The following is a 13,963-nucleotide window of genomic DNA, read 5'->3' as shown; positions in this document are numbered from 1 at the left end:
CTCAAACTCCACTCCAGGCTGACTGATTCATTCTGGCTTTTGTCTAGGCCTCTGAATTGCTCTGCTTGGTCTCAAAGTAACTCTAGCAATCTTTCCTAATCTTCTGGCTTCTCATTCCCTGGCTCATTCTGTCTTTACCTGTGTCTAGCTTGTTCTCTCTTCAGTTTCTCTTTGTAATACTCTCCTGATAAAGCTGCCTCCTCTTCCCTTTCTGTGCTGCTCTACTTGCCCTTTCAACTCTACTGCATTGCCCTCCAGGAACTCTACTGTCTCCTGTACTGTAATCTCTCTTCCTGTACTGTCCCTCTCTTAAGTCGCTTCCCTTTCCTCTCTCTTGAGAGTTGGCCATATCCTATTTCGTCAAATCTTTCTCAGATTTCTCACTTTGTCTGCCACTCAATCACACATCACTTTCAAACTTGGCTGCTTCCTTCTACAAACTAACTTTACCTTCATGATTTGTGATTAAATGTGATTGCTAAGGGTGTGTTTGTATTCCAGCCAGAGATTAAAGGTGTGTGCTAAGGGCTGAGCCACACCCTAACTATAAACAGGCTCAAATATATGGTAACAAAGCATCAAGTACTCCATCTTTACCCAGACCTTCTGATGGGCTTCAGGAAAGCAAAACCAGTGGCTAGAAGAAGGACAGAAACACAGCCACACCAAGTCTCCCCATGTGGATTACAAAGACCCTGAAAACTCTGAGGGAAACCTTGACCCATATGGGACTTACCTGCATCTAACCACTGTAGAAATGGGCAGGAGTCTGGAGGAAAAGTCTTGAGATCTCCAGGTTCTTGTGTCCTGGAACAATGAGTTAGACCAGGAGACTATGATGTATGGTAGAGATACTGGTAACTTATAATAAAGAGAACACTTTGGAGTGAGCAAGAAGGCCAGAGAGCTAGGAAGATTGGCTCTAATGTGCTCAGCCAGGAGAGTGGTGAGCCTTTCTGGGCCAACTGTGTAACATCAGCCTCTCTGGAATTTAGAGATTGTTCATGTAACTCTTACTACTATGTATTGTTATAATTGTTTTACTTCATTGTGGATGTCTTATTATAGTTTATAAATTAACTTTTAGTATATGTATAGAACAAAGTATTTAGAGAATTTGGTACTTTCCTTGGTTTGAGGCATCCACTGGGAGTCTTGGACAGAATCCCCTGCAGGTTATAAGAAAGCTGTTGTACACTGCTTTGATATGAAATGCAAAGAAGTTCAAAGACATGTGAATTAACTGGCCATTATCTCCCCAGTCTTACTTTTAAAATACTTTAATTACTCAGTGACCCAGAGTGCCTTCCCCTCTAGTGTCAGTACTTGAAGTTTGGGATAATATCAGGCTAGAAAGGGCACACTGAGGCCTCCTTCCAAGTGTGTCCAAGTGGTTTCCTCCATCACAAAAAGCATTCAGAGATAGAACAAAGTAAGGTATTAGCTGAGAGGGAGGATTACTCAAGGGTTAAGGGAGAAAATTCAGGAATCAGTCGAGATTGACTAGAATAACATTTACCTTTTTATTTTTATTTCTCTGTGATTTTTGAATGTTTAAGATTTTTTTCCTTTTATTTTCTTTATGTAATTTTTTGGTGTGTGCAGACACCAGTAAGCAGTTTTACAAGGTCAATGAGAAAATGGTCAAGAAGGAGAGGATAGTTGGTATCCTCAGTAAGCCATTGGTCCCAGCCATTATGGTAGCCTGTGCTTCCCTACAGGTGGTCTCGGTTTTCTCTCTGCCTCTCCAGCCCCTCAGTTCAAGCAGGCCACTGCAGCCAAGCACTGTAAAGCTCAGTTCATTCCATCATCTATGCACCGAGTCAGAGTTCCTTTGCCTGAAGGAATACAGTGAAGTGTAACAGAAGCTATTGCTCGTGTTTTATTTTTAACCTTTCCCTCTGTTCACCTTCTATTCTGTCTGAAGAGAAAGGGTTGGTAATGAACACCAACCTCTGGGAATGACCAAACACTGTTTTCTATTCAATTCCTCTTCAGAAGTCTGGTGTGTCACTTTGGAATGCCCTGTTAAAATGAGGGTCCCACATCTTGAGGCTCAATTTATTAGGCTGAAATTGTTTTTCTGGCTTCCTATACAATGGGTGTTTTCAGGTAGAGGCAAGGAAGGTCTAGGCTTTTGCAGAGGTCGTTGTGGAATTATACAGGTCTACGTTAGAATGGGTCATTTACATGCATTAAGATTTTAATTTTTAGCCCAATATTCTTACTATTCTTACATGCTTCTTACCTGCTTCTGTGCAGAATTCTGAATTTTCCTATCTTCCAAGTGAATTCATTTACCTAGAAACTCTTGCCAGAAAGACATTTATCCTAGGCAGTCATACAAACTATTGGGCACCATGCCTATTTATTGCTTTTATTAACTAAAACTTGAATCTCTCTTTAATGGGCTTTTATTCAGACTAAATAAATGGCCTGTTGAGAATTCTGATATAGGTACTGAGACTAGAAAAAAAGCACAGTAGCTACTGTTACTGTTATGGAAAAGGGGGACATTAAACAGATGGTCTCCAAATTTTACCAAGAGCATCATCACAACTTGCAATACAAAGGAACTAAATATACTTCCCTCAAGACATATGGTCCTTAGCTTAATCCTTTTGCTTATTTGATACTGGCTTTTCCATTTCCAAATTCCATATTTATACTGAATTTGTATATAGTAATATCTAGACTAATGATGCATGACTTAAAGTATCCTTTGTTTATGTAAAATTAAGATGACCTTTGCTTTACTAGGCTTTCCTGATGATACAGTCAGCAGTATGTCTGTCTTGGGCAGGGTGACTTGAAGCACTTGGTTTGTTGCCACTCTACAAAACCTTGAAATTCCCAAGAGGTGTAGCCAGAAATGGGATGGGGATCTCGGAGGGATAACAATCATAGTTACTGAGAATGCACACAGAAATATCCTACTATTATAAAACCCAAGCTTAGCCAGGTTTATTTTTTTTTTTCTGTGTTCAGTGGTATAGAAGTGGCAGTATTCACAATGTCAACAAGACAATTGAGCCCATGGGCATTATTCTTGGCTGTTACACTGCTCACTGCTCCAGCAACTTCATATTTCTTTCACCAGCTCCTATGGTGGCCCTCAAGAAGTCCTTGTATGCTCTTCTAGCAGCCTCTCTGGTTTCCTTGGAAAGAGAGCACTTTCTTCTCTACCGCTGAGTTCCTTTACCCGTCTCTCTGCCACCCTATGCAAAGTAGTACAAACTAAAGTGCACCCCAATTTCACAAGCAATTTGGCCCAGTTGTGAGCCAAATCAGCAAGTAGTTTGCTGGTTAAGGGTGCTGATTCCCACGAGGCTGCCCTCCTTCCTTGTCACTCTCCCATCTGACCGTGTGGGTGGGTCCAGTCTACATTAATCCTTCCCTTTTCTCATAATGTCTCTTGTCTTTTGTATCACCTAGGGTACCGCTTGCTTATTATTTCCTTGATTCGCTTTTTGCATTGCATTACATTTATCTGAAGCTGGGTAGCTTTGCCTCAGTGTAAAAAAGAACACTGTTTCTAATTAGAAGTATAAAAATAAATAGAAAAGAGATATAGTGCTTATGAAATGCCAGTTCTCCATAGTTGCTCACCTAAAACTACTAAGATTGAGCTTCATTATGTTTTATAGAAAGTGAGGCCAGTGTCTCTTTGGCTTAAATTCCACTGCCAAATTGAAACCCTGAAATTCCCTACTTGATCTATTTAGAAACATTAAAATAAAATCATCGTTCAGAGATTTAAGTATTATTCCCACCTTGGGAAAATAAACAGTGAAGATCAGAAGTCAAACCTAGAGTCAGCTGACCCCAGACCTACAGCTCCCAGCATGTGGAGAAGAAAAGGTCCAGGGCAGAGAACAGACTCGTATATGCCCCTGCCAACCAGAACACAACTAGTTCACCATTTCTCGGGAAATCGTGAAAAGCACACACCAACTTTTGCTGTGGCAGTGAAATCAGGAATGTACTAGTTGCTGGGTGAAGCTCTAACTTGACAGATCCCTGATGAGACTGGGCTACTTTGGTTCCAGGAAGTCAGTGCCTCCTCTCTGCCTCTGTGAATTTATGCATTGGCTCCCGGCACACTGAGCTGATTTCCGGGATGGACTTCATGGTGTGTCTCTTAGTCTTTCTAAATCACGTTAGATGACAGTGGATCTGCATCTTCTATTTTAACCTTGCCTGCTTTCTGGAGTGTGATGATTCTCTATGTAGGTATTTAACACTTAGTTTTGCTGCCTCTCTAATTTTAATTCAACATGATGTGTCCCAGTGGGACATGATGCTGTCATCACCTCTTCCCCACTGGAACCAAGGGATTTCTGCTGTAAGATATGCAAACATCACCTACCAACTTGGATAGGAATTGAAAGCAGGACTGGTTTCCACAGAGGGTTGTGTCAGTGAGATCCTTCATAATTCATAACACTCCCTTAGGGGTGTGTCATTATGCTATAGATAATTGGTTGTCTCTCATTCAGTTATAACAGTGCAGTGCAATTTCAAAGCAAATGAGTTGGCCCAATACAGCATTATTAGTAGTTACAGATGTCATGAGAGATTTTGGCACCAGAGGATATTTTTAAGCCATTATAGTTTCAGGCACTGGACCATTGCTGATAGTCATCGGCAGCAAAATCAGACAAGGTCTGCCTGGTTGTCTCATGCCATAGTCTATAAATTATGCCTCTTAAAATCTACCCAAGTAGCCATAGAAAGGGTTTGCCTTTCACATGAACAGACTCCAGTGAGAAAGACTCAATGGATTCATGAACAAAATTTTGAAGAAAGAGGTAGTGTTTAAATAGGGATTTAATCTGGATCCCCAAGGGGAAGGACTCCCAATAATGGGAATGAAACTGTTATTCTGTCCTCCTCAACCACCCCTCAATTGATATGATCACAACTTTACTTTAGCATGGTAGAGTCAGAGATGGTACCTCCCTTTAGACTGAAGATAGTTGAGTAATTTTCATCCTTCATTTTGACACAATGATTTAAAAGAAGTGAGAAAAGAGAATTTTTGCTTTTTTTTTCCTAGTCCTTTTTTTTCTGTTGGATAATGCAGCCCCTTTCTCCCTTTGTGTTACATTTCTAGAACGTGTTTTCAATTGCAAGGTCATAAAGATAAACACAGACCAAGTCCCTCAGGTCTTGTGAATGATAATACATAGAATCATCTGGAAGTAATCAAATATAATGTCCCACAAAATGACTTATTCAGAATACCAAGTTGGTTACTCTTTTAAGTTGTTAGAGCTGTCCATAAGACAGTTTACCCCAATATTCAAAATAGCCTTTATGTTTGGTTTAATATTTTGCTGAGATCCTACTTGGACCAAATAGTTTAGGTAAAAATATTTCTGAGGCCACTAATGACTAAAAGTTCTTAGACAGGAGTGAGGGTAAGGGGTAGACTTTTCTACCAAGCTGTATCTCTGCACATAATAGAAATGTGCAGGTTAATTTTTCTTCTTGTGAATCATGGGCCACCAACATGAAATTATTTTCAGGAAAGTATGGCCCCAAAATAACTATGAGTTGTAGGTTGAAGAAATAACTCAATGGTTAAGTACACTTTCTGTTTTTCCAGGGGACCTAAGTTGAGTTTTCAGCAGCTCACAAACAGTTATTACTCTAGCTCCAGGGGATCCAGCACCCCCTTCAGGTCTCCATGGGCAGGCAGACACACACACACACACACACACACACACACACACACAGAGAGAGAGAGAGAGAGAGAGAGAGAGAGAGAGAGAGAGACAGAGACAGAGACAGAGACAGAGACAGAGACAGAGACACAAACATACAAACACATACACACTAAATCTTTAAAAACAGAGCTTTAGGATTTTTCCTTGCATCTCATAAAATGGGAGTATAGTAAAACATAGCTCTCCATCTCTGTCTCTAGAAATGGATGTCTGCACATTAATCAGCATACTCTGCTATCTTATAAAACCTCCTCAAATAAATCTGTTCCATTGCTAGGTTTTGCTTTTTCTGCTTGTTTTTCTCACCTCAGACAGGCTTCTCCTTCCAGTGTATGAATTTTATCTTCCCCTACCTCCTTCCTTTCTAGCAAAAGACAGAGATTTCTGGAGAGCATGGGAGGTTAATCTGAAGGAAGGCAATGAAAATTCACATTAATAATCCTTGACCTCGTCACATAATAATAGCTAATGTTCATTCATTTCACCTGTTCCAATGCCTACAGTTTGCCTTGGCCGCCTCTTCATAGTAATTGCTGCATCATTTTGACATGCACGAACATCACTCAAGTGATCACATCACCGTTCAACTTTCATTATCCATGCTAGACTCACCAGCAAAAGTAGTGCCTTCTGGTTTGAACTCTTCTCCAATGAGCTAAAATATAGCTCAGTATATTTAGTTCATGAGCTGTAGGTATTGGAAACTGAGTATTTTATCTGTGAAATCACCCTCTGCTCCATAAGTAAGGAGAACATGCCTAATGCACAATCTCTTCTTGGAAATTGAGGCAGGACAGACCTTCTAAAACAGAACAGAAGCAATTCAATGACAATGAAAGGAACAGACCCACATTTTTATGTACTCGAGCTCTTCAAGAGATGAATCCCTGCTCCCCCTGGCTCTTTTGGTTCCACATTATCAGTATCATAGAGTATTTGATATCTCTACAAAAACCTCCTGCAAGTATTTTAGAGTAAGAAGGTCTAATGGCAGTTAATTACTCTTCTAGGGCAAATGTATATTGGTCTTGCACTTTACATGGAACTTTCTAGAAGATACCTTGAAACAAAAAGGCTGAATGTTGTAGTTACAAAAAATATGTCCCAGCTTGTTCCTGCCCTCTCTGAGTCCAAGCTCTTGTTTTCACCACTAAGTGACTAAAGCCATTCAGGTACTCTGAGATGAAAGTTTGTAGTCTTCAGGATCATACCAAGTTGTCTTCAGTTTGGGGTTTTGTTTACAGTCAAATATTAACTATATCACTTTGTTCTTCTGTGGACTACATGGATAGGAAAAGCACAGCACATGCTCCTTGGAGCTCATAAGGAGAACAAAATAGTAAGGTTGAGAACTATGGTGACAATGTTATAGGTCATAGTTTTCTTATTATTTAACATTTTGAAGATGACAAATTATCATGTGGTAAAATCATGAGAAATTGGTTTAAATAGTTATTAAATACTAGAAACTACAGAGGGGAGAAATTTTGGACTATCAAAAAGGAAAGAAAAATAATGACTTGTGCTTCTCTTCCTAAATCAAACCACCATTGGAGATACGAACACAGCAAAATTTCACACAGGAAAGTGAAGACAGAAATCCAGAGAGGTGAGCCCAGCATTTGGGTTGCTCTTCCATACTGAAGGTTTACATGAGTCTTAGATAGGAGAATAGATTTAGAGGTTGCTCATCATAGAGGATTTACCAAGCCTCTACAGATGCGTGGGATGCCAAACAACCGGCAGTATTAGCCCTTGGAGTAAGAGTGAGCTGGATATAACCTGTTCTTTAATTAACTTCAACCCAACATCAAATCATCAGAACATCTGAAAGATCTCTGTCCTGAAAAGTAAATTTAAATTATTTCAAAACTATTCCTTTCTTATCAGGAAAAAAAAAAAAGAAAGAAAAATCTTCCTTGAAGACTATAACACAAGTGTAAGGTCTTATACTACTTCTACCATTTGTTTCCAAATAGAATACCCAACATGCATGTCCGTGTGCTCATATGTAAGCATAACAAAAAATGTCAGGAACCAAGTTGCTATCCCCTGCTACTAAGGTCCTAATTACCTTGTAATGGTGTTAATGGTGGTTCCTTGCCAGGTAACTAAGTAAGGATGTCATCGTGAGCATGTGGCCTCTGTGATGGATTTAGTAGCCTTATAAAATGATTTGATCTTGATTCGCATCTCTGTGCTCACTTGAGATGTTAACAAGAAAGAGGATGACTTCTGGACAAGAGACAGAGCATGAGGTCAAGGCTTGCTGTTGGACCACCTGTTCTTCAGAACTGTGGAAAATGTATTTCCATTGTTTATGTCTCTCAGTTCATAGTATTTTGTTACAAATAAGTGACCAATCATGATTTGTATAAACTTGTAATTATCAGATGGAGATGTTAACATAATTGTTTACTTCATTCCAGATTAAGAAGTGTAAAATATTTTAGTTTTTTTAATTTAGCATAAAGCTGGAATATATTTTAAAAATCACAGATGTTTCAAAGGTTTTCTTTTTCCAGTTTCAAATCTTTCATAGATTTTTTTTTCCCATGGTGGGTAAGTGAATTCAACTTTCTGGGTATTGAAGTGGCAAAAACAATAAAAATAAATAAGTAAAATGTAATTGCTTGTGAAAATATAAAACCTCAAGTGAAGCTTCATGGCTTCAGAATGGCATTCTGCCTATAGAGATACTCATTGGGATTTATCGGATTTGGAACAGGGCAAGTGTTTTGAGTGGAGTAATGCTATTCTGTTGCTGTGATACCCTGTAACACAGGCAAGGAAAGGTCTATTTTGATTAATGATTCCAGAGAGATGGTATCCATTGTATCATAGAATGCATGGCAATGGGAGGCAGGGGCAGGAATCTTGCTGATAGAATTTTCATTTATAAATAGGCAGCAAAAGGCACCAGGAGGTAGAGCAAGGTTATAAACTCTCAAATCCAGGCTCTAGTGATAATGTATCAAGTTCTCTAACCTTCCTAAACAGTGCCATCAACTGGGACCAAGCCTTCTTATTCTGAAGCTCTGGGGGCATTTCTTATTCTAAGAAATTCTAAGAAATGTTTAAGAAATTCAAGATGCCTCTTTAAAACCAACAGTATGATATTTTCACATGTGAGCTAAAGTATTAAATTTTTTAATAAAATGAAAGTAAGTAGAGAAAGATAATGGAAGTGAAAGTTCTTTGTGAAAGGCATGATGACTCTCAACTAGTAATTTCTTAAGCAGTGGAAGTATTTTTCTCAAATAAAATTTGCCAGAACATCTGCAAAAATCTCAGATGATGTAAGAAAGTACTAAGTAGAATTATTATAAAACCAAACAAAAAAACCGCAATAGCATAACGAGTAGATTTAGTGCCACATTTTTCATAAATACAGTGGTTAGTTGACTAAACTATGAGCCATTTGAAAGTAATGGTATGAACCATAGTGAGATAGAGAAACAAAGAAGAGAAAATAGAAGTATAATGGGAAAGTACAATATGTATTTATTTAGAAATCCATAAGAGGGCTGGAGAGATGGCTCAGCCATTAAAGGCTAGGCTCACAACCAAAAATAGAAATCCATAAGATCCAGAATTTTAATGGAAATTATATTTTAGGAGATAATGCCTGAGAAACTTTCCAAACTGGAGGGAAAGGCTGTGCATACGGGCTCATTCTAGTAATCTAAGCTCTAAGAATGCTGAGATAGGAGAACCATTTGACCATAGGTGTTCAAGACGACTTAAAAACAAAGGAATATCCTGTCTCAAAAAAAGGGTTGATAGAGCTGTAGCCCACTCAGTAGAGTTCTGGCTGAGCATACACACAGGCTTTCATTCTAATGAAGTATAAAACCAGGTATGATAGCACACTCTGGTAAACCATAATACTCTGAAGGTAGAAGCAAGAGGGCCAGAAGACCAAGATTATCCTTAGATGCATGGTTGGTTTCAAGCTACCTAAATATGTATGACTCTGTCTCTGTCTCTCTCTGTCTCTCTGTCTCTCTGTCTCTACCCCTTTCTCTCCCTTTCTCTCCCTTTCTCTCCCTTTCTCTCCCTTTCTCTCCCTTTCTCTCCCTTTCTCTCTCTCTCTCTCTCTCTCTCTCTCTCTCTCTCTCTCTCTCTCTCTCTCTCTCTCTCTCTGTGTGTGTGTGTGTAAAGTCCAAAAGTTCAAGAATATACCCAAGCCATAGTAGGGAGAAAAGGAGAATCCATATGAAGATATACCATAATAAGATTGCAGCAAAGTATAAGAAAGCTTTTAGACTTTAGAAATATATATTTTCAAAGACAAACACAACAACAGTAACAACAAAAACAAAAAATTATGAAAATCAGTAGATCAGGATGTGTAAGTAGCCAAGAAAAAATAACTGGCAAGCTAGTTAGATATTCATAAAGTTCACAAATTCTTCATGAATGCTATAATTTAGATCTTCAATGTTCCCTAATGCCTTGGCACATGCTAAAGGACTAGTCTCATTTTGGCATATTTGGGAGTTGACATAAACCAAGAACTGAGTATATATAGTAAGATGTCTTAGGTCATGCTCCTTAAGAGAAATATAGGATCATGGCCTTCATCTTCCACTGGCTGCAGTGGACATAGTGCCTTTCCTCTAACATGCTTTCTACCCATAAGCCCAAATACAAGATGGCCAGTTGACTATGGACAAAATCTATAAGCCAAAATGAACCTTTTCTCTTTATGAGTTGGTTATCTTGGATACTTGGCAAGATGAGGATGAAGTAGCCTTTTTTTTTTTTGACAAACCTAAGAGATTTCATCATCAATAGATATATTAAAGGAATTACAAAGAAAAAGCAATAAGACAAAACAAAAAAGAAACTATTCTGAGCTGAATAAAGACAACTAAAACTTGTAGACAACTAAGCAAGCATTTAGAAGGTAATTTTCTTTTCTTTCTGATTTAATGCATTTGTTGAATAAAATAATAGTTGTAAGGTATTGCAGAAACCATTCTGAACAATTAGAGAACTATGAAATTATAAAAAGGAGATAAAAGAGATTAACAGTACAATGGCTAACACATATACAATCAAATCAAAAAGAACAAGAAGACCAAATCCTGATTCTTTGAAAAGAGGAATCACCAAGGAAATTCAATATTAAAAATAAAAAGACAAACTCCTATACAATTAGTGCAGTTGCTAAAATGAGTAAGAGTATATGGAGTAACACCAGGGCAGAACATTTGAAAATTTGGATTAAATAGTCAAGTTTCTAGAAAAATATAATGGATCTAACTTCTGCAAGATGAAAAAGATTATATGAATAACTTGATAATGATTAGAGAATTCAAGCTGCTTTCCAACAAATATATTGTAAGGCCCAGACAAATTTATTGGTCTAATCTGCCATGCAGGAGAGAATAATACTTAAATTCTGTCAGAGCAGGAATGGGAAGAAAAGAAAAATTTTATATGAGTTACCCTGCAAACTAACCAACCAGGAGAAGTACAGAAAGAAAATGTGTACCATAATGGTACTTAGAAAAGATGAGGTGCTGAGTGATGCCAGATAGATGTGGGATAGACACACATGGGTTATGTATTTGTACAGTTATTTGGAGGACAATATTAGTGGTCAGTATGACTTCTGCATTGTGATACACTATTAAATAATGTCTTCCCTTAGATTAGTCAAAGGGGAAATGAGAAGGATCAGCTCAGGAGGTGTGGATTAGTTTATAAAGTAAAATATCATCTACGTAAGTATTGAAGCTTTGATACAGCTGTAAAAGAATTTTTAAATAACGTTGAAAAATTGTCAATCCAAGATTGACAATGACATCAGAATGGTCATTGTTGACATTTGTACTATGAAGTATGCTCAAGGTGCCAACACACAATAAATGAGAAGGAATGAGGGATGAACAAAACTGTCATTATTTGTGGGCAATATGATGTTATACCCACAAACTCCCAATATAGGGAATTTATTAGAATTAATCAATAGACTTAGAAAGACCTTTCAACATAAAAATAATACACACTGTTTCAATTTCTCTATATTCACAGTTAGGGAAAAATATTTTAATTCAATATTTATATTAATGTAAAAAATCATATATCTAGAAATAAAGATATGCCATCTTCTAGATAAAAAGTATAAAATGTTAAGAAGCATCAAAGATGAATTAAATAAACAAAGATATTAATTACTGGTTTTATGAAAACTCAAAATGTAGCCCTATAAAGTTAAACAAACAAACAACCACTATTACCAAAAAAAGCCAAGGTTAAAAACACTCTGGGGCTTGTTCTAAAAGGTATCAGGACTTATTTGTGACAAGGCCACAAGACTTAAGAAAGCATGATGATACTGGCACAAATACAAGCAGACGGACAGAACAATATAAGAAGCTGGAATGAGATGCAGTCATATCTGAACACTTGATTTATGAGAAAATGATACCACAAGCTTCTGGGAAAAGGAAAATCTCAGTAAATTTTTGTAGGCAAGTTGGCTATCTACATAGAAAATTAACAAAGAGAATCCCTGTCTCACATTGTATATAAAGGTTGGTTCCAGGTAAATTTTAACTCAGAATGTGCAATATAAAACAATAGAGGTTTTGAAGACAGTATAGAGATTATCTTCATGATTTGCTATAGGGAAAGGATTTAACTAACAAGACACCAAAAAAAAAAATCTCTTTAAGTTCAGCAAGAAAAAGTTAACAAATTGGACTTAAAGAAGAAATTGACACCCCCACCCCACCCCCAAGTAATGTTGAAATGGCCCGTTGTTAGCCCGGAGCAAAATGTAGCTTAGATCAGAATGGAATCCCAGACTTGCTTACTGCAGCTACCAAAGTTTCTGCAGACAGCCTGTAATAAGTGCTTGCAAGACTATGGAAGAACAGAACCACACAAGTTGCCAGACCTGGCAACAATATGTTCCAGAGTATGCTTATGGATACTCACTGAGATGGTAAAATTAGAATATATGAAGCAGTTACTACAGAGGTCAGACACTAAGAATGAGGTAGGAAGGAAAGGGAAGGCACAATGTGAGCTGAGGAAGGTCACAGGGGCCGGCAATGTTCCATTCCTTAGCATGGGTGGTAGAAAAATATGCATTTCATCTTGTTTTGTATTAATTCTTTAAGCCAGATAGAAGCCATCTGCAGTTTTTCTCTGTGTGCATTGTAGTTCAAAAAAAAGAGGAAGAAGCAAAAATAATCAGATAAGTGAGAAACTAACAACAAAAGCAATAAACAGGGAAGGAAAGGAAGAGTTTGACTTTACTATAGAATGTCTAATTGCTGGCTGGATACTCAGTTGTTGCATGTGTGCATAAGTCAGAACAAGAAAGTAATTGTTACATGGCATCTCGACAGATGCACTTTTAGTGCATAGAGCGTTGATCACCCTACCTGGCCACCATCCTCCCTGACTTCAAGATGCCACACTGACAACCCCATCATTATTTTTTAAAGTAAATAGTAGAGACTACTGTGAAGAGAGTACTTTATTAGTAGTAATAACTTGTAATGATGCTATGTAAGATGAGTTTATTATGAATAACCTGTTCTAAGTACTTCACAGACTTAATCTCAAACCTCTCAGGGATGTTCCAGTTTTCCTGGGCTTTCAGAAGCAGGATTGGAGGCTAGAGCTATGTGACTTGCCCCAGAACTCTGAAAATTCAAGGTTCAGGTCATCTAATTTGGAAGCAGGTGTTTAGTCTTCACAACACAGTTGCTGTGTCTTTGAAGAAACATCTGTCCCTAAAGATTTCTAGCTAACTGACAGCTAGAGTTATCCAATGAAGCAGAAGAACAAGATACAGTTTTTTTTTCTTACTTCTTCACTAACTTCAGGAACAAAGCCAGCATTTGATGATTCCTGTGCTGGAGGCTTCCTGTATGTCACTTTAGCCAGCCATCACAGCCATCTGCTGGGGACATAACGCTATCTCAAGTCTCCCATTACGAATTTGAAAACACACACTTCATTAGATACTCAGGAATAAACCATAGCTAGTCAATGTTGATGGCACTCCAATAGATACTCTGCCTTGAGTCAGTGAGGACACCCAGGGGCTCCATTCAAGATTTTTCAGTTAGACAGACAGTCTTGGAGAATCTGCCATTGTTTCTTAGAAAACATGCAGAAGATCATTTGAAAGATTTAATCAGAGAATAGGAATGGAATGGAACATGTTGCAGTAATATTTTAAAACAGCATGCCTCAATCTG

General features: G+C 37.9%; 1 protein-coding gene and 1 long non-coding RNA gene across 7 annotated transcripts in view; one reads left to right on the top strand and one right to left on the bottom strand.

The window, feature by feature from the left end:
- The window catches only part of LOC117705413 (uncharacterized), a 102,941-nt gene that overhangs the window by 2,565 nt on the left and 86,413 nt on the right, over window positions 1-13,963 (bottom strand). The window contains exon 3 of the long non-coding RNA XR_013109455.1: window positions 737-807. This is a non-coding gene — a long non-coding RNA (uncharacterized LOC117705413). The remainder of the gene's footprint in view (window positions 1-736; window positions 808-13,963) is intronic.
- Fhit (fragile histidine triad diadenosine triphosphatase) overlaps window positions 1-13,963 on the top strand; it is a 1,459,653-nt gene that overhangs the window by 1,435,482 nt on the left and 10,208 nt on the right. The window lies entirely within an intron of this gene.

The sequence above is a fragment of the Arvicanthis niloticus genome, chromosome 3 (assembly GCF_011762505.2).
Source record: "Arvicanthis niloticus isolate mArvNil1 chromosome 3, mArvNil1.pat.X, whole genome shotgun sequence".
NCBI classification, from domain to species: Eukaryota; Metazoa; Chordata; class Mammalia; order Rodentia; family Muridae; genus Arvicanthis; species Arvicanthis niloticus.
The sequence above is the reverse complement of the archived record's forward strand: the minus strand, read 5'-3'. Positions and strand labels throughout refer to the sequence as shown.